Below are 19,899 nucleotides of genomic sequence, written 5' to 3'. Positions count from 1 at the left end.
AGAACCTAGTAAAGCACCTGGAATGAACGAACCAATCAACCAATCCATCAGGCGATCAGAAACCATTCGCCCCATTTTGCAAATGAGTTAGCTGAATCGCTCCCCCCCCCGCCCCAAGAGAAGTGGGTAAGGGTCACGCAAGTTCAAGGCAGCTCTGGGACTAGACCCCAGGCCACCAGCCTCCCGCAGCGGCAACAGGAACCCCGCCATCCGCACGGAGCCCTCCCCGCGCGGTTCCGTCCGGCCCTCGCTCCCACCCTCCGCCCGCACCCGGGTCGCGACGCCCACCCCACGCCCCGGGGCCCTTCCCGCCCGCCCGGGCCGGGTCCCCGAGACCCGCTCCCGGCTCCCCGCCCCGGCACTGCCGCACTCACCAAGGCGGGTCCCGCGCGCAAGCTGCCTTTCCTGTGTGCTCGCTCAAGATTCCGCTGCTCTTTGAAGGGAAACCGCTGCCGCCGCCTTTGGGTTCCGCAGCGGGTTCCTGGCGCGCAAGGAGGGTGCGGTTTGCAGGGGCCGCCCGAGGCGCGCCGGGGGGGGGGCGGTGCCTTCAGTTTTCGATCGCTCATTTATTCATCCATTCAGCCTTATCATCCATCCCTCTGTCGCTCAACAATATTTTATGGAAAGCCTACCGAGACAAACACTGTTTTAGGACCTGGCACTAAATTGGAGAATAACTAAATGAACAGGGCAATTTCAGGTAGTGCTATGTACCACGAAGAAAACGAAAACAGGTGATAGAAAAGGAGTGGGGTGGGGGGAGAACTATTTTAAGTTAGGCTGTCTAAGTTAGGCCTCTCCGAGTAAGGGACAATTAATCTGAGACCTGAAGGCGAGAAGGAGCAGGTCAAGCAAAGATCCAGAGGAAAAGAGAACCTGAAGGAGGGCACGGCCAGTGCAAAATCGGTAAAGCCTGAGGCAGTTTACCAAGTCGGAGGCCAGTGCGAGTGAAGCAGAGACAACTAAGCAATAAGAGGTAGCGATGAAGCCGGAGAGGTGGGCAAGACGGGCCATGGTGGTAAGGAGTTCCGACATTATATGGAATGGGATGGGAAGACCTTGAGAGGATTCAGTCAGGGGAGTGACCTGATCTGGTTTGCATTTTAAACACCTCTGGCCACAGTGTAGTGAATAGATTCTAGAGAGCAAGAGAGCTGCAGAGAAGCCAGGGCCCATGCTGACCACCAGAGGGCAGTTCTAATTCTCTGTCCCCCTCCCACCAGTTCCCCCACCCGCACGTGTGCTGTGGGGACCATACCAGTCAGTCAAGGTTTCTTTCTTTTCTTCTCCCATCCATCATTGGATCAACCAACATTTGCTGAGTGCTGCGCATGCGCTAGGCACAGGGGCTGCACTCCTGTACAGCACCCACCCCCGCCCATTGTCCCTGCCCTCATAGAGCTTGCAGTCTAGTTTCCCCATTTACCGCATAAAGACACGCATCCTTACTATCGCCCCCCCCAGATGAATGTTTTAAGAGAAATGAGAACCACCGACGAGATTATGGTGCAGTAAAGCATACTCGGCCAGGTTCTAATCCTCAGGAGCCCACACTACCAGCAGGGTGAACTTCCTAGCCCTTCCACCTGTAAATTAGGAGACTGGATCGCCGTAAAAAATCTCTTCTAGCTATAAGATGTTGTGATATTCTAGGTATGAGAGACAGTTATTTTCAACTCTCCTTTTCCAACCATCTAAAATATTTGCATTTAAAAATGAGTTGCTGAACTGCTTGCCTTCAGGCTAGAAAAATCTGGAACTTGATGCTGCATCGTCCAATGGGCACACTAAGCTTTAGGGTTTCAGCAAAACAGTGGTTCCCCAAAGTGAGAAAAGTTTGGCTTAAATGAATTTTCCATAATTTTCCAATCAGAAAATGAAGAAATATAGAAAGAAGCTTTTTCTTAAAATATATATCTATACTTTATATATAGATGTATATTTTGTATATGTATACTTTTTATATATGTATACCTTTTCTTGTTGTTTTAGGGCTGATTTTATTTTTGTTTTGGATTACACACTGACAGGGAGCTCTACACTCATTTCTGTCTTTAGGGTCAACAAAGAACAGAATCCAGTCTCGCTGGGACAGCTGCATCACGTGTGGATGTGATCTGGCCACACTGAATGTGCTCGTGTGCATGCTGGCCTGTGAGCGCCCCTGTGAGGACAGCTGTGCAAGCATGGCCATGTATCTGTGCACACGGTGTGGATAGTTTTATGGCAGTGAAAAGAGGCCTCCCTCTGTGGTCTGTGACTTATTGGCACAATTGGATGAGAGCATAGCACTGCCCAGGCTGCAGATGGGCATTTAGTGTGGTCTTAACACTGCACTTAGCCAGTGCGGGAGGGCAGCACTGGACAGTAGGTAAATGTATTTGCACCTTTGGAACCAGGTGCTTGGACTGGAATTCCAGCTCTGCCACATACTAGCTGAGGGAGTTGAACAATACCTTTAATTTCTTTGTACCTAAGTTTCTATAATGATGATGATAATAACTGTATCTACTTCATTGGATTGTCATGAGGAGTAAATGAGTCCATACACGTAAATCCTTTAGAAAAGTACATAGAACAGAGTTAACACTCAATAAATACTTGTGGTGTTTTTGTTTTTGTTTTTTTCCTGTAGCCACTGCCTAAACCTCAAGCAACTACCAGCTAACCAGAAAATCCCTGGGATCCAACAGGTACCCTGGAAGGAAGAATATGTATTTGGCAAAACTGGGATGAGCTCCTGAGAGTTTCAAGCCCACCGGGAGCAGGCCGTCTGTACACATGGATGGAGTGCTAGTCGGCCAGGGCGAGAATTCTGAGTACCGACCCCTCCCCAATCCACCCCCCAGGGTCACTGAAGACAGGAGACAGGAACGTTAACTCACAGAGGGCTGATGCCAAAGAACCAGGGCTGGGGTGAGATTTCAGATCCCCTGTTCAAAACGGAGGTCACAGCTTTGACTCTCCCAAAGCTCCGGGGAGAGGGCGTGAGGGTCTCACCGGAAGGTAACATCTGGATGGGGTTGAGCTGTGGGAAAAGAAAACTCTGGTTTTATTTGAGTTAGAGCTACGCACTGTTGAAAAGCTCAGGCATCACAAGGCAGATGCCCAGAATGCCTGTGAAGAAGGGTGACAGGCCTCTGCCACCAGGGAGAAAACAGCACCCCACGGGGGAGGCAGTCCCTCCAGGGAAGGGAGAACAAGGGCATGTGGAGGGTCGTGTGTCTCACAGCCCATCTCACTCAGGACTAGTCGAGTAGTGTTCATAAGACCATTAGGGAATATTTGTTAGTTTTCTTTACTTTATTTCTTTAATATGAAGGCTTCAATTCATTGTGGCTAGTGTGGCAGTAATTGGGAATGTTGGTGTCAGGCTGTTGAGTTCCCAGCAGAGAAGTCTGGAAACATCTCCCAGGTTTGTATCTGGATTCTCAGACTAGAGAAAATAAGACATCTCCGCAAAATATAGCTTCAGAATTACATTTGCAAAAGAGAGGAGTGTAGCCGTGGTGTGGGGCATGTCTCTGAGAGAGACCTTTGTGTTCCCTCCTTAAATTGCATGTTTGTATAAACAGGAACAATAGGTCATACGGCTCAGATAGGTCACCTGCAAATGGGAAAATACCTGCATCAAAATGGGAGTGAGCCGTAAATTCATCTCTGAGGAATTAACTGTACCCATCACACGACACAGGTATTTCCTGACACTGTAAAGCATTATTGAAGCATCCCATTTATTTTTGAAATGATATAATTTATACTATTAATATTTTTGCTGTAGAAACTGCCCCTTTTTGGCCACATTGGTTAAGCCAATGATTGCCCCTTCGTATCCTTTCTAGAGGCACACAGTTGTAAATAAATAAGTGAAGGATTATTCCTGTTTCAGATGTAGAAAACGGATGGACGGATGCCGGGGGGGAAGGGAGAGGTGGGATGAATTGGGAGATTGGGATTGACATATATACACTACTATGCATAAAAAAGATAACTAATGAGAACCTACTGTAGATCACAGGGAACTCTACTCAATGCTCTGTGGTGACCTAAATGGGAAGGAAATCCAAAAAAGAGGGGATATATGTATACGTAGAGCTGATTCACTTTGCTATACAGCAGAAACTAACACAACATTGTAAAGCAACTATACTCCCCCCCCCAAAAAAAAGTGAAAAAAAAAAAAAAGATTATCTGTGTTTACAGAAGTTAACCCCACCCCCATCCTGTGGGGGGATAGAGTGGAAGCCACATCCTACACGTGTAGTCTGTAAGGCCACAAATGACACTAAAACATGGAAACCTCTCAGAGACTCTTTTCAGGCATCATGACCAGGGCTGAGCAGTGGACATGGAGATGCGCCACCTGGATCCCGCTTCAAGGAAAGACCTGCCGTCCCAGCTGCCAGGAGCACTGTGACAGACAGACCCTGCAGGGGCAGCCTCTATGCAGCGAGCCATCTTGACCAGTGTCAAGGACTGGAGCCTGGTCCTCTCTCACATTTAGGGAGAGTCCTGGAAATTTTCCTCTGCTGGTCCATGATGAGCCTCTCTAGTTCCAGAGAAGAAGACTCAGGTCTGACACCACAGCCCTTAGGTGCCTGCAGCAGCCCCTTGGGCAGCATCCCTGAGGTTCACTGGCACATTCATGTCTTAGATGAGGCCAAAGAGCTATCCAGATGTGCATAGCCAGAGACAAGGGCATGGCTCATGCTCTCCCTTTCCCATGTTCTTTGTTCAGTATTGCTGACAGTTAAGTGAGGTTCCTAAACAGCAGAAAATTAATTCCCAGTAGTCATTCGGAATTTTCCTTGGTCTCCAACTCTAGCCTGGGATCTTTGGAGAACATTCTGCACCATCAAAGATAGGGATTTGTGTCTCTTTCACACAACACATTGCCACACATGGTACTGGCTACATGTTGAAATAAGCTACACATTGAAACTGTGAACTCAGTTGCCTATAAAATGAAGTCATGGTTTCCCTGAGGGCATTAGAAGAATGTGCTGACAGATAGCCAATAGCCCCTAGTATTGGAAGAGTCTTACTTACGTCTCAGTATCTGTAATATTTAAGAAACTAAAAATAGAGCTACCACATGATCCAGCAATCTCACTCCTGGGCATATATCCAGAGGAAAACATGGTTCGAAAGGATACATGCACCCCAATGTTCATTGCAGCGCTGTTTATAATAGCCAAGACATGGAAGCAACCTAAATGTCCATCGACAGATGAATGGATAAAGAAGATATGGTACATACAATATATACAATGGAATATTACTCAGCCTTAAAAAAGAATGAAATAATGCCATTTGCAGCAACATGGATGGACCTGGAGATCATACTAAGTGAAGTAAGTCAGACAGAGAAAGACAAATATCACATGATATTGCTTATATGTGGAATCCAAAAAAATGATACAAATGAACTTATTTACAAAACAGAAACAGACTCACAGACTTAGAGAATGAACTTATGGTTATGGAGGCGGGGGGGGGGAGAGGGTGCAGGGGAAGGGATAGTTAGGGAGTTTGGGATTGGCATGCACACACTGCTATATTTAAAGCAGATAACCAACAAGGACCTACTGTATAGCAGAGGAAACTCTGCTCAATACTCTGTAATAACCTAAATGGGAAAAGAATTTGAAAAAGAATAGGTACAAGTATATGTATAACTGAATCACTTTGCTGTACACCTGAAACTAACAACACTGTTAATCAACTATACCCCAAAATAAAATAAAATTTTTTTAAATCTGTAGTATTTTCCTAACACGATGACAGGCCATCCGGAAACCCAGTAGCTTCCCATTAGTCCAGAACCAATCCTGAGGTGACTTTCTCTTGGCCCAAAATCTGTTATTAAGAATGTTGAAGGGGGGCTTCCCTGGTGGCACAGTGGTTAAGAATCCGCCTGCCCATGCAGGGGACACGGGTTCAAGCCCTGATCTGGGAAGATCACACATGCCGCGGAGCAGCAAAGACCGTGCGCCACAACTACTGAGCCTGTGCTCTAGAGCCCGCGAGCCACAACTACTGAAGCCCGCGCACCTAGAGCCCGTGCTCCGCAACAAGAGAAGCCACTGCAATGAGAAGCCCGTGCACCGCAAGAAGAGTAGCCCCTGCTCGCTGCAACTAGAGAAAGCCCGCGCGCAGCAACGAAGACCCAACACAGCCAAAAATTAAGTAATTAACTAATTAATTTAAAAAAATAAAAAGAATGTTGAAGGGAAACAACCTCTGTTTAGAAGTAGGGTAAGAGGAAACAGGAAGATAGGAGTGCCATGATCACTCACGGATCACTGGGGATTTAAGAAGTGCTTAAGTCGCCAGTCAGATTGCTCCCTAATGTGGAAGAGTGAGAGAATGTGAGACTAAACCAAGGGAGAGAGACTCAAGGTTTAAGGTAGCCCCACATTTTAATTTTATGCTCACTGACAAGATATACATATACAGATACACATGCATATGCATATATCTAATACTCTCATACTTGCAACCTCCTTCCCAGTTATATACATCAACCACATAAACCTAGAACAGCAAAGGTGGCTGTTGATTACCCTAGAGAGAGTGCTGTGTGGCTCTCACCTCTCACTTACTTCTCCCTGCTTTTGCCACTTCCCTGAAGCTCCAGAACTTGGTCAGCTTAGCTAAGCCTGATGGTAGGATCTACTGCAGGGATGGTATATGGAGTGACTTGAGGCAGTGGCCATGGTAAACCTACAGCAATAGAACCTTCATGGTGTCCTAAAGTTGGAAACTTACAGATGCAGAACAAAAAGCCAGAAAGAAAGGAAGACCAATAGAATAAATAAACCCAAGATAATTGTAGCCTCTTTCACCCCTGATTCTTGGCTCCACTTGTAATTATGTTGTACTAAGTGTAGTATACACGTTCTTTCTTTATCCATCATCCATTTCCCCCATTCTTCTTTACTAAAAGGAACCAAATTTTGCTCAGGTATACACCTCTCACCTTCACAGTCCCTGCTTGCCTGTGACAACTTTGCAGGTGACTAGATAACCCCATCCCTGTTGTTGGGAGTTAGTTTACATCAGTTTAAGGTCCTCATAGTAATTCCTCTTCCACTGCCAGTGCTTGGGTTAGGAATTGATCATGTAACTCAATTTAGACCAGAGAGTCTTAGGGGGAGTCTGCTGAGAGATCTCAGGAAAGATTTCATTCTCCTTGGGCTTCCCTGGTGGTGCAGTGGTTAAGAATCCGTCTGCCAATGCAGGGGACACGGGTTCGAGCCCCGGTCCGGGAAGATCCCACATGCCATGCAGCAACTAAGCCCGTGCACCACAACTACTGAGCCTGCGCTCCAGAGCCCATGTGCCACAACTACTGAAGCCCCCGTGCCTAGAGCCCGTGCTCCGCAACAAGAGAAGCCACCACAATGAGAAGCCCACGCACCACAATGAAGAGCAGCCCCCACTCGCCGCAACTAGAGAAAGCCCATGCGTAACAGCCAAAAATAAATAAATAAAATAAAATAATTTATTAAAAAAAAAAGATTTCATTCTCCTTAAAAGGGGACATTCAAGAAAGATATGGTGATGACCCTTAAACATTATGCTAGGTGAAATAAGCCAGTCACGAAAGACCACATATTGTATGACTCCACTTATATGAAACATTCAGAATTGCCAAATACATAGAGATGGAAAGTGGATTAAAGGTTGCCTGAGGCTGGGGTTGGGGATGGTTGGGGGAAAAATAGGAAATGACTGCTAATGGGTATGAGATTTCTTTTTGGGGGGATGAAACGTTCTAAAATTGGTTGTGGTGAGAGTTGCACAAGTCTATGAATATACTAAAAACTACTGAATTATAAACTCTAGATGAAAGAGTTGTAAGGTATGTGAATTACACCTCAATAATGCTGTTGAAAAAAATGAAAGGGATGGTCCCACTTTTTCCCATAGATAGGGTCATATGTGTACATAATACCTGAAACTGCTACAACTATTGTTCAGCCATGAAGGGAGCCAGCCCTTGGGCGAAGCCAGCTCACAGAGGATGAGCAGGAAGAGATGGAAAGAACTTGGGTCCTTGGTGACATCGTTGAGGCAAATGGTTGGACTATGCCTGGAGTTTGCTCAAACTTGGACATCCCATAATGTGAAATAATAAATTCCATTATGGTCTAAGCCAGTTAGAGCCAGGGTTTTCTGTTCCTTGAAGCCAAGAGCACTGACTTGATAAAGCACAAGCCATAGGCTCTTGGTGGGTAGGAGACACAGTGAGGACAATGTTTTTAAAAAGATGATGTTGAAATTTTAAGGGAAAAACAGATGAAAACAGAAGGCAGAAAGGAGCTAGTTGACATCAATTGGTATGTTTAACCTTATATTGTTCCTAAAATCATTCTCCAACAATTCCTCTGGACCCTGGACCTGGGCCATGCTCATTTGCTATAGATTCATTAACATTAATATAGAGTTAAGTGTTCAGAAAAATTGGTATAACGTTCATATCACCGCAAATAGCCTTACATGAGGCATCTCAGATGGAATTTGCTTCTTATGGGAATGGATGTTCCTCCACCGGAACTTTTACCATAGAAAATTATGTACGAATTCCTTTAACATTCATTTTGGTTTGTTTACATATTTTATGCACACAGGTTCTTCTTTAGACTACTTTGTTTCCAATAAGAAAAGTATGAAATGGAGATCTTGTGGTATTTAGGCTTAAAATCTCTTCCTTGTTGTGACCTTTAATATCCACTGTTAGTAGTAACTAACAGATTGGAAACATGTAAATGAGGCCTTTCAAGAAACCAGCAGGTTGCTAGGAGAGAGAATATCTTCCACATTTAACATGGGATTTTATAAGAACCCTCTGCAAAGCCCATTCTCACCCATGATCGATATGGGTCCTGCCTTTTCCTGAAAGTGACTTCTTTTGTTAATGTGTCTCCTTGTCCTTTGCCACCTCCTCCTCCTGACGACATCTGGGCCCTGGCTGGCACTTTCCAGTTGGCTGTTTAACATAGGCATGAAAAGGGACAAAGATAGGGTTCACATTGATTGTATCAAGCAAGTTCTCCAATATTGTTTTGCAAAACCCAGTCTCCCAGAGTAACCCAGTTTCTAAGTATTCTGAAACAAGAAGGAGGAAGTTCTATCTATAATGAATTTTAAGGAGGTGTTCTATTTTTTAGAGCAGTTTTAGGTTTATCACAAAATTGAGAGGAAGGTACAGAGATTTCACATATATCCCCCTGCCCCTACGCTTGCATAGCCTACCCCCATTATCCCATCACTCACCAGAATGGTGCCTTTTTTTTTTTTAACTAAAGATGAGCCTACATGGACACATCATAATCACCCAAAGTCCATAGTTTACCTTAGGGTTTACTCTTGGTCTTAAATGTTCTATGGGTTTAGACAAAAGTATAATGACATATATCCATCATTATAATATTATACAGGGTAATTTCAATGCCCTAAAAAAACCCACCGTGCTCACTGTGCTTTCTATTTCTCTCTCTCCCAACCCCCACCCCAGCAAGCACTGATCTTTTTACTGTCTCCATAGTTTTGCTTTTCCAGATTGTCACATAATTAGAATCATATAGTATGCAGCCTTTTCAGATTGGCTTCTTTCACTTTGTAATATGCATTTAAGTTTCCTCCATGTCTTTTCATTGCTTGATAGCTCATTTCTTTTTAGCCCTGAATAATATTCCATTGTCTGGATGGACCACAGTTTATCTACCCATTCACCGACTAAAGGTCATTTGGGTGCTTCCAAGCTGTGGCAGTCATGAATAAAGCTGCTATACACATTCATGTGTAGGTTTCTGTGTGGACATAAGTTTTCAACTCCTTTGGGTAAATACCAAGAAGTGTGATTGCTGGATCATATGGTAAGAGTATGTTTAGTTTTGTTAGAAACCACCAAACTGTCGTCCAAAGTGGACGTACCGTTCTGCCTTCCCATCAGCAATGAATGAGAGTTCCTGCTGTTCCACATCCTCACTAGCATTTCACGCTGTCAGTGTTCCAGATTTTGGCCATTCTAACAGGCTTGTAGTGGTATCACCTAGTTGTTTGAATTTGCATTTCCCTGATAATATTATGTGGAGAAGATTTTCATATGTTTTTTTATTTGCCAACTGTATATCACTTTTGGTGAAGCGTCTGTTAAAGTTTTTGGTCCATTTTAAAATCAGGTTGTTTGTTTCCTTATGTTGAGTTTTAAGAGTTCTTTGTATATTTTGGAGAGCAGTCCCTTACCAGATGTGTCTTTTGCAAGTATTTTCTCCCAGTTTATGGCATGTCTTCCAATTCTCTTGATATTATCTTTAGCAAAGCAGAAGTTTTTCATTTTAATGAAGCCCAGTTTATCATTTTTTTCTTTCATGGGTCATGTCTGGTGTGGTGTCTAAGAAGGTATCACCATAGGTCATCTAGGTTTCCTCCTTATGCTATCTTCCAGAAATTTTATAGAGTTTTATTTTACATTTAGGTCTATGATCCATTTTGAGTTAATTTTTGTGATTAGTGTAAGGTGTCTAAATTAATTTTTTTTTTTTTTGTAAGTGGATTTCCAGTTTTTCCAGCACTATTTGTTGAAGAGACTATCTCTGTTTCATTGTACTGTCTTTGTTCCTTTGTCAAAGATCAGTTCACTCTAATTATGAGGGTCTATTTCTGGGCCCTCTATCTTGTTCCATTGATCTACTTGTCTGTTCTTTTGCCAATACCATACTGTCTTGAGTAGTGATGCTCATGGCCCTTTACCTAACTTGGGTTCCTTGGTGTGAAGCAATGCTGTGCAAGATACCACGATCGTTCATAAGGTCCCTGGTGAGTCCCCAGTTGGTGGCTCTGGCAAGGCATGACGGGCAGGGAAAATAAAACCAAATCTGCGAATCCACAGGGTCTTGCTATACGCTCCATTCCACATCCTGATCTGCCCCCAGACACCAGGAACATGGTTAGATCTGTTAGATCTTAAGGGCTGAAGGACAAAATCAATTGTAGCCGTCAGCAGAGGAAACTTCTCCTGCTCCAAGCCCACTCAGACCTGACAGCTTGTCGCCCACCTGTGAAATGGGTCACTGTAGCACACGTGCATCTCACAGTTGTTGCCTCAAAAATGGGTGCGTTCTTTTGGTGGAGGATGCAGTGCACGGTGTGCTTCCTTCGCTGTGGTAGCGTTAAGGTAGTGGACCAGCCAATATGATATTTTTTAGGGTAGTGTGGCAGTAAAAGTCTCTTGCCTTCAGTGGCCGCATGGTTGCAGGTGACCACAGATCATAATATATATATTTTTTAATTTATTTATTCATTTATTTATTTTTGGCTGCGTTGGGTCTTCGTTGCTGCGCGCAGGCTTTCTCTAGTTGCGGCGAGTGGGGGCTACTCTTTGCTGTGGTGCGCGGGCTTCTTATTGCTGTGGCTTCTCTCGTTGCGGAGCACGGGCTCTAGGCATGCGAGCTTCAGTAGTTGTGGCACACAGGCTCAGTAGTTGTGACACACGGGCTTAGTTGCTCCGTGGCATGTGGGATCTTCCCAGACCAGGGCTTGAACCCGTGTCCCCTGCACTGGCAGGCGGATTCTTAACCACTGCGCAACCAGGGATGCCCACATAATATTTTTTTTAATTCTTTTTAATTAATACATAGTATTTCAACATTTGGATACATTGTTGTTTATCCCTTCATTGTTGAAAGATTGGGCTTTAAGATTTTAACTAAAAAAAAAAAATTGAAGATCTTTGAAGTCGTTTAGGATTATATCCTTAGGGTTAATCTTAAAAACTGGAATCAGGGGAAAAAAATATCTGAGGTTTCATATGCATATTCCCAAACTGTTTTATTAAAAGCTTATAACCAATTTAACATTCTCACCATCTGTATAGGCTAGCCTGCTCACCAGCAGTAAGTAATTTTTTTTCCCCCAATTTCTACTTATTTAATTGCTGGGAAGATGGTATTTCGTTTTTTCAACTTACATTTGATCATGAGTAAAAATGCTTTTTCATCTATTTAGCCATTTTAATTTTCTCTTCCATAAAATATTTGCTTGTCTTTTACTTGTATTTTTATATTTTCTCAACTTGCTTTTTATGTTTATTTTTGCCTCTAAAATTCTATAACCTTATCTAAATGATGAAAGTAGTAAATCATTTTAGAAGGATGATATTATAGTAACTGGATTCTGTTGATATTTTAGTGGTTTTCTCATCAATTTGATACATGCTCTTTGTGGATTAAGAGTCGTAATCCTTTGATTTATTTGTTCCAAATACCTTCATGGTTTATTTGCCTTTGTACTTGGTTTATGATATGTTTTACATTTAAAAAAACAAACAAACAACAAAAAACCTCTTGTATGGTGTGTAGTTGAATCTCAGTCATACTACTGGAGAGCCTTCTATCAAATCATCAGAAATTCACCTCTATTTATTTCCTAGGAATTTTCTGTGGTTTCATTTTTTATATTAATCTTTTAAAATTCACCCATAATTATTTTTCCGTATCAAAATATACCAAAATCTTTCCAACTTCAAGGTCTTCACCAAGGCTGGTCCATTCACTCATCACCTAACCCACTCCCATTCATCTTCCTCCTCTCAGCTCAATGGTCACTTCACCCCAGAGACCTTCCCTGGGTCATTCATCTAAATTAGGTTCCTCCTGTTACACTCACCCAGAGCTCCCTTATCCTTCGTGGAATTCATTAGTAATCTGAATGTTTTGCAATTGTATCTGTAATATAATACAAGTTTGTAATTGTATTAGTGCCTGACCCCTCCCCCAACTATGATGTTCTAAATTCCATAAGGACAGTGACAATGTTATTCTTTTTCCTATAGAATACTCTTATCCTGATATAGATAGTCATAAAATAAACACTATTATAGGGTTGAATGAACCCTGAACTTCCTTAACTTTCTGCCCTCCCAAGCACAAAATTACTCACATAACATGACTCAAAGGTGAAAATGCACACCACCCTCCTCCACTGCAGGCTGTGGGACACAGTGTTCCCTCCTCCCCTGCAAGGCTCATGCATCCACCTGCACTTTGCCAGGCACCCCCTTCTCCCTCTCTTTGAGAAAATTGCCTTATCAGTCAAACCCTCCCTCCAGTGTTTTCTCCCTCCATCTTCACTGTCTTTCCCTCTTTAGCATATAAACCTACTCAAAATGCGTCCCCCTCAACACAGAGATATACCCAAACCTACTCCTTCCTGATCTTGCCTTCCCCAATACAATTTTTAAAATCAATTTTATTGACATATAATTTACTTACAATAAAATGCACCCAGATTGGTGACTTTTGATAAATATATACATTCCTGTCATGGCCACAATGAAGACATACATAGATCAATTTGAGGAGATAACTTTTTTTACAATATTGAGTCTTCCAATCCGTGAACATGGCATTTCTCTCCATTTATTTAGGTGTTCTTTATCTCAGTAATGTTTCTTAAGTTTTAATTGTACATGTCTTGGACACATTTTGTTAAATAGATCCCTATGTTTTTCAGGTTTTTAGTACTCTTGTAAATGGTACTGTTTAAGTTTCAATATAGAACTATTTGTTTCTAGAATATAGAATATACAGAAATACATTTTTTAAATATTCAGCTTGGATCCGTCAACTCTTTTCTCCAAATCTTTCCAAGGCTGATAGAAATTTTTCACTTACAGAATTATTTATTCCAATTACCAATGCTTCTGAAGCACTAAGAACTGATTATATAATGAATAGTAATTTGATCAGATTGTTTTGCTAACATCAAACTGATAAGCACTGAGGAAACCAGAGTAGGTGTGAGTGGTAACTTTGAAACCTGCTGTATGCTGAGATGGAGAGGTTAAAATGGGCCGCTGGACTATCAGTCAATTATGTCTCAATGAAGCTGGAAACTAAATAAGTAAATAAAAGGTTAAAAAAAAAAAGAGAGAGAGATGAAAAAGATGGGGAGCTAGAGTGAGCAGCAATCCAAGAAACAGATGAATGATGTCGAAGAAAGGAAGGGAGAAGATTCCATACCATAGGTACATTTTACATTTTCAGGGAGACCCCCGGAGACAATCACTGTACCATTGAAATCCTGCTCTCCCATATTAATTCTTTCTTGAACAAGGAAGGTTACAAGTAAGAATTTTGAAGCAAACTTATGCTCTGAGCTGTTTTTCCATTTTTGTTTTATGCCCAAGGACTATTTCAAAAGATTGAATCCTCATTCAGTTCAAAATCATCTCTCAAGTCTGGGTCTCTTCAATCAGACTGTCCAGCATATTATCTTCCAGACCAGCATTTCTCATGGTGTGTTTTATAGCGTATTATGTCAGAGGAAAGTTAACAGTTATACACACATACCAAACAACAACAACAACAACAACAAAACAATGATTCCACGAGCTTGGGAATCACTAGGCTAAACATGTGTATTTATATTAGATTCAATAGAACCTTTGATATACAAATGAACATACAAATTTCCAAAAGGGTGATATAGTATATAGGGTTTTATGTATTATTAAGTTGGGAATAAAAAAGACTTCTTGACTTCAAGTATGGTGCAGTCAGGTCATGTGGCAGAAATACTCCTAGACTTTGAGATAGGAAACCCAGCTCCTTTGTTTACTTACGTCATTGGGGGTGGTTACTTTAAATCTATGAATGACATGCTCTTAAAGAAAATGCAGATTTTAAAAATCCACTGTGATTTGCATTAATTAGGTTAAAAATATTACATACAGAGATGGACCTAAATTTTATAATAGACAAAGGAGAGAGGAGTTGACATTATAGTTAAGATATTTAATGCATATAACAAATGTAATAAACTGCCATCTGCATTATAAAAATTCTCAGGAATTGTAGTTCCTGCATTAGGCACAGAGTGATCCAAGCCTTTAGGAATACAGTTTGTTGGAATAGGATAGAACCAAGCTGATTGGTAGGAGAATATCAATGCAATTGTGGCAAAACCAGACAAATATCAAAAGAAAGGGGGCACTAAGAAGCAGCACAGCAAAAGGAAAAGATCACTCCATCCAATCTGGGTCCTTGCTTCCTTTGTTGGCCATTTGACCTTGGGCATTTAATGGAGCCTTACCTGCTCTAATTGAGAAATGGAAATAACACTTGCTCTGCCTGGGGGTAGGGGCTGGGTCGGGTTCTCTCTTCTACTTCTCAGTTCTGCACTTCTTTGCACAGCTTTAACTTTTGATCTTGGCCTCACTGTCCAAAATTGCTCAATATCCCGAGCTGCAGAGAGATAAGCACAAATACAAAACCCTGCTCCTAACTGTATGCGTGTAATTGCTGAGATTAAGTTCTGTGACTTAAAATTCTCTGACGTTAATTCTAAAGCTCTCCATTTATTCATTATTTCCACATAGTCTCTTATCCTGAACCTTAAGAGGAAGGCTTTAATCCTTCCAGCTTTAAGCCAGGGCCTGAAGCCCTCCCTGGTGGGTTGCTCTGGTAGCACAGCCAGCATGAAGGGCACACCACTAGGTGGCGCTGAAGATCTGGCTGGAGAAGGAGAATTGGGGCTAAACAGGTCCACAAGCGACAACTTTCCTCTGGGTCTACTGGCTGGCCCCAGGTTGCTATTTTCTTTATTGTCAGAGACCTTGGGGATGTCCTGGCTTGAATCTGATACAAACAGTCCCTCTGCAGTGCTTAGCAGTCTGTAAAGGGGATCTTGGTCTCGGCAGTAATATCTCCCGGGCCTCATCACAAGATCATTAATGACTGGATCTTCCTGCCTCCTCCTTGCATCTTCCCTGAGTCCCCAAGTCTGGGGGCCTACCCTGTGTTTCCTCACCCATTCATTCAAGCATTTATTGCATGCTCTTACGTGTCAGGTTTGAGATACAAGACTTGAGCATTTTTTTTCTTAGTCGGCCATCAGCACCAGGCCCAGGTACCGTGCATCAGGCCCTGCGCTTAGGGGACCAAGTTTCTAGCAGTTGAGCTGTGTTTCCAGGAGGGAGAAGAAGAGCAATATCCAGGTTCTTATGTTTACAAGCAGCCCATAATCCCTGACCCCTCTGAGACACACCGCCTGCATGAATGCCACGAGAGGGGAAATGCAACCTCTCTGCCCACACACCTCCACATCAAGCTGCCCTTTGCACCTTCCTTTTCTCTTTCATGGAGCTCTTGATATTTAATTAACTCTAATACAATGCAGTCTTTGGTCTTTCTTTTTAAATAAAATGTTTGTTGGGCTTCCCTGGTGGCGCAGTGGTTGAGAATCTGTCTGCCAATGCAGGGGACACGGGTTCGAGCCCTGGTCTGGGAAGATCCCACATGCCACGGAGCAACTGGGCCCATGAGCCACAATTACTGAGCCTGCGTGTCTGGAGCCTGTGCTCCGCAACAAGAGAGGCCACGACAGTGAGAGGCCCGCGCACTGCGATGAGGAGTGGCCCCCGCTTGCCACAACTAGAGAAAGCCCTCGCACAGAAACGAAGACCCAACACAGCCATAAATAAATTTTAAAAATAAATTAATTAATTAAAAAAACAAAGAATTTATAAATAAAATGTCTGTTGGGAATACGTTTGTAATAGAATATTTTTCAACAATGAAAAAGAGCTCTCAAGGAAAAGACCTGGAGCAACTTGAAAGACATATTACTAAGTGACAGAAGCCAATGTGAAAGGCCACACACTGTATGAGTCCAACTCTATGACATCTGGAAAGGCAAAGCTACGGAGACAGTGAAAAGATCGCTGGTTGCCAGGGTTCTGGGGAGACAGGAGATGAACAGGGGGAGCACAGGGGATTTGTAGGGCAGTGAAACCATTCTGTACAACACTGGATATATGTCATTAAACGTCTGTCAAAGCCCAAGGAATGTGCAACACAAAGAATGAACCCTAATATAAACTATGGATTTAGTTCATAATAATGTACCAGTATTGGCTTGTCGATTGTAACAAATGGATGCAAGAATTTAATAATAGTGGAAACTACAGGCGGAGTGGGAGGCCTATGGGAACTCTGTACTTTCTGCTCAATTTTTCTGTACACCTAAAATTGCTCAAAAAATAAAATCTTTTATTTTTTTTAAAACATCTGCTGGGAAAGGCCTCATATTTATATAGTGCTTTACAGTTTCCAAATCAATCCATTTGATTCTCAGAAGAGCACCATAAGATGAAAAGGACTGGTATTGTCCTGAGTTTACAGATTTGGGCATCAAGGTCAAAGAAATTGAGTGACTTTTCAAGTTCATGTAGCTAAAATACTGCAGAACAAGGACTGGACCTCAGGTCTTCTTATCCCAGATCCGGAGCTCGTTTCTCTATTCTAGACTCTTGCAAACAGGGAAATTGGTGATAGTCCTCTATGCTCTCTAGTGATTATTCTTTTTTCTCCCAAGGTTCTGGGTGAGCCCAATTTGATAGAGATATACACCATAAATTATAACTCAAGACTTCACTCTATGGCTATTTGACACAATTTAATGCAAAACTTTCATGAATAAAAGAGCATCTTTAACGTACTTTTTTCACCCAACTCTACCACCAGTTCTTTCCTCCAGAGTCTTGGAAACTTTGCTTCCTCTCCACTTTTAGGATAATTCATTAGAGCAAGAATGAAAGCAGAGAGACCAGCTAGAAGAGGCTGGGGACACTTTTATAGAATACAGCACTGAGGACGTGGGATTGTTCTCCATAAGAACCCACAGCAGATTGTGATGGGATCTGAGCCTTCTAGGAGGATTGGTCCGGAGCAAACCAGCAACCGCGGTCAGATGGCTCAGAGCAAGTCCTCAACAGCGACACCTTGTGGTAATGAGACTCAACTGCAGTAGAAATCAGATGAAATAACTTTTCTCTCCTCTTGGGTGTGGAGACCATACTGTCTCCTCTTGACACTGTATAAACCTCCAGAATCCCTGGGAGGGGAGTGAAAATTCCTAAGAGAGTCACCTGCTTTCAGCTAAGTCGTCCTTTAGACACTTGAGCAATGAATTAGAGAAAAGAGGTGTGACCATCTTGCACCCCGAGGTTGTGGAGCGGTTCACAACAATTGCACTAAGGAATGTAATCTGGAAAGAGACCTTTTCAAAAGGACTGAAGTATATTGGGAATGTCCGTAAAATGACCAGGGCAAAGAGGGTAAAATGGAGGCATCAGGTTTGTGATTCTTACATGGTGACCGTCCCTGGCACACTAGGTACTCTCCAGCCTCAGGAATGCCAGTGGAACCTGAATAAATATAGATGTGGTCAGAGAGGGGAAGACCAATTTGGAAAGTTATGAGATCGTTGGTGAAATGTCTCTGGAAATTTTTAATTTTCCTATGAGAAATGAAGACTGTGGTTTAGGAAGTCACGATAAAAATAACATTTTCGGGAGGGTTTCCCTGGTGGCGCAGTGGTTGAGAATCTGCCTGCCAATGCAGGGGACGCGGGTTCGAGCCCTGGTCTGGGAAGATCCCACATGCCGCGGAGCAACTGGGCCCGCGAGCCACAATTACTGAGCCTGCGTGTCTGGAGCCTGTGCTCTGCAACAAGAGAGGCGGCGATAATGAGAGGCCCGCGCACCGCGATGAAGAGTGGCCCCCACTTGCCGCAACTAGAGAAAGCCCTCGCACAGAAACGAAGACCCAACAAAAGCCAAAAATAAATAAATAAATAAATAAACCCAAAAGTTTAAAAAAAAAAAAAAAAGAAAAAAAAAAATAACATTTTCGACCCACAGCTGGGGGACCGTGGTGAGCAAGAGAGGGGCAGCCCCTGTCTTTCTGGGTCTCACATTCTGAAGGGAAAGGCAGACATGTTAACAGGAGCACAGACCCAGTGTAAAAGACAGGTATCGCGCTGCTAATTTTTTCACGCTTGTCCAGCCCTCCTGACCTCTGATGTTGCTGTTCCTCAGCACTTGTCCCAGGGCCCTTATTATGCGTTGAGTTATGTCCCCAAAAGGTGTGTTGAAGTCCTAACCTCCAGCACCTCAGAATGTAAGCTTGGTTGGAAGCAGGAGTTTTGTAGACATAATTAGTTAGGATGAGGTCATATTGGAATAGCAATGGCCCTTAATCTAGTATGGCTGGTGTCCTTCAAAGAAGAGGAGAGAAAGATACACAAGAAATGGAGGGCCCCATGGAGACACAGACATGTGAGTGGAGGGTGCCTTGTTTTTTTTCTTTATTTTTTTAAATTTATTTTTGTCTGCATTGGGTCTTCGTTGCTGCGTGCGGGCTCTCTCTAGTTGCGGCGAGCGGGGGCTACTCTTTGTTGTGGTGCCCGTGCTTCTCATTGCGGTGGCTTCTCTTGTTGCGGAGCAAGGGCTCTAGGGGCGCGGGCTTCAGTAGTTGTGGCGCACGGGCTCAGTAATTGTGGCTCGCGGGCTCTAGAGCACAGGCTTGGTATTTGTGGCGCACGGGCTTAGTTGCTCCGTGGCATGTGGGATCTTCCCAGACCAGGGCTCCAACCTGTATCCCCTGCATTGGCAGGCGGATTCTTAACCACTGTACCACCAGGGAAGTCCCTGGAGGTTGCCTTGTGATGACAGAGGCAGATATCAGAGGGATGTATCTCCAAACCAAGGAATGCCGAGGACTGCCAGCGAACACCAGAAGCTAGAAGAGGCAAAGAAGGATTCTGCCCTGCAGGTTTCAGAGGGGGCACAGCCCTGATAACACCCTGATCTCCGACTTGTAGTCTCCAGAACTATGAAAGAATAAATTTCTCTTGTTTTAAGGCTCCCAGTTTGTGGTACTTGGTGACGCCAGCCCTAGGAAACGAATACAGCCCCTATTCTGCTTCACCCTCACCCTGAGTGACCTTGTTCATTTCCATATTTGTAAAAACCATCCGGTTGCTGATGATTCCCAAGTTTATACACTAAAGCCGTATTACGTGAACAGTGATTTCAACTTTACCCAC

The 19,899-nt window shown here is 43.3% G+C and overlaps 1 protein-coding gene across 3 annotated transcripts in view; it reads right to left on the bottom strand.

Moving 5' to 3' along the window:
* Nucleotides 1–19,899, bottom strand: part of AGK (acylglycerol kinase) — a 126,041-nt gene that overhangs the window by 85,675 nt on the left and 20,467 nt on the right. The window contains exons 2-3 of one of the 3 annotated variants that reach the window (XM_061198110.1): nt 2,886–3,028; nt 375–628 (exon numbers count right to left, since the gene is read on the bottom strand). The exons of 1 other annotated variant lie outside the window; for it this stretch is intronic. The gene's annotated coding sequence lies outside the window, so the exon portion shown is untranslated. Of the gene's footprint in view, nt 1–374; nt 629–2,885; nt 3,029–8,873; nt 8,891–19,899 lie in introns of those variants that run through there. One more of the 3 variants, XM_061198111.1, reaches the window with a different exon arrangement.

The sequence above is a fragment of the Eubalaena glacialis genome, chromosome 8 (genome assembly GCF_028564815.1).
Source record: "Eubalaena glacialis isolate mEubGla1 chromosome 8, mEubGla1.1.hap2.+ XY, whole genome shotgun sequence".
NCBI lineage: Eukaryota > Metazoa > Chordata > Mammalia > Artiodactyla > Balaenidae > Eubalaena > Eubalaena glacialis.
Note: the sequence above shows the minus strand (reverse complement) of the source record. Positions and strands in the feature narration are given on the sequence as shown.